We start from the raw sequence: 1,654 nt of genomic DNA, 5'->3' as shown, positions 1-1,654 counted from the left end.
TTAAATCAAGTCTGCTAATATAAATCGCTTTTAATCCCAATCCAGTTTTTCATTTAAATTCCATTGATCCCTATAAATTTAATTATGAAATATATCATACCATATTTTTCAAAATTCCAAAAATATTTGACTTTTATTATTTATTTCTTTCTAAACTCATCTACCGTCATCATTATCATTCTCTTTGTCTCTCCATACCCGTCTATTCTCCTTAAATCCAAGGTCCACCACCACCTATTCTTCTCTCCGCTCTTGTGTATAATAAAACTCCTCCATGCATTTCTACAATTTGGGGATAGCTTTAGTTTTGTTAAATAAAAAATGTGGGACAACCAACTTGGGTTGGTCGAATGCTCAGTTCATTGGTCTGTTTAAGCAAATGTCGGGTATTTAAATCCCACTTTATGTATGTAGTAACTCATTGGCCAGCGACAGACCCTTAAATAGAGCTCAGATCCGCAAATGAAGCTCAGATGTGCAACGGATTAGTCCTTGACGTATCGAGTTGGGAAATACCGTGTACAACCAAAATAAAAAATGTGGGACACCTATGATGAGCTAATACTTATGTATATAGCCCTTTATTTAAATTTCAACAAAATTTTATAAAAAATAAGGAATTTAACTTATAAATTGATTTAATTATTATTTTTTATCTATTTCAATAAAACAATTTAATGTTAGAATTAAATCAATTATATTCTTATTATGAAATATTACTATTCAAGTGTACATGATTGAGATCACGTAGTTGGTCACTTCAGAAGAAAAAATCTTCATTTTCAACATTCCGATGAATGGAATAATCTCCAAGTCATTCAGTTGTGAAGATCTATAAGTGTTAATTGGTTTTCATCATTAAAACTAGCTTCTCATAACAATTTACTATATACTAAATATTGACTGTTAAATAATCTATTTCCCATGATTGTCTGCATCATTATGAAGAGTTTAATGTATTTGAGTAAAAGGAGAAGGAACTAGGAAGTATACATGGCCTTGGGGATTGTGGTGATTTTTTGGGGGTACTTTTTGTTTTGGTATATTAATTTGATTCACGTTAAATAAATTTTGAAAAACTAATTCTTATCATTTTTGTCCTCAATGTTTAGAGTAAGTCCTATTTGTATCTCTAACATTTAAATCGTCATATTTGTATCCCTAACGTTTATAAAAGTGATTTAATATTATCCTACTATCAATTATACTAACAAATCAGATTATATTTTTCAATTATTCTCACTTGAATGTATTCATTTTCAATTAAGTCTCACTTGGATGTGTTAGATTTTAATATTATACTCACTAATTGTGTTTAGATTCAATTATGTCCCTTAGAAAAGTAAATTATGTAAATGTTGTAGAAATTAGTTTCAACTTTTGATAAGCTATTTTTCGGAGTAGATCATCGATTCTATGATAGACATTTGTATTCTAACTTCAAGAAGAGATTTTTAAAACTCAAATTAAAGCATTCATGATGTGTAATTAACGGCAAGATAACATTGAATCACTTTTATAAATATTAGAGACACAAATAGAATTTATCCCAAACTTTAGGGACAAAAACGATACTTTACACTTCTTATTACAAAACTATTTTGACTACATACTAAACATTAAATGGGTAATTTAGACTTACTTCAATTAATTA

This window comes from Arachis ipaensis, chromosome B05 (genome assembly GCF_000816755.2).
Source record: "Arachis ipaensis cultivar K30076 chromosome B05, Araip1.1, whole genome shotgun sequence".
Taxonomy (NCBI): domain Eukaryota; kingdom Viridiplantae; phylum Streptophyta; class Magnoliopsida; order Fabales; family Fabaceae; genus Arachis; species Arachis ipaensis.
This window is presented reverse-complemented; position numbering follows the sequence as displayed.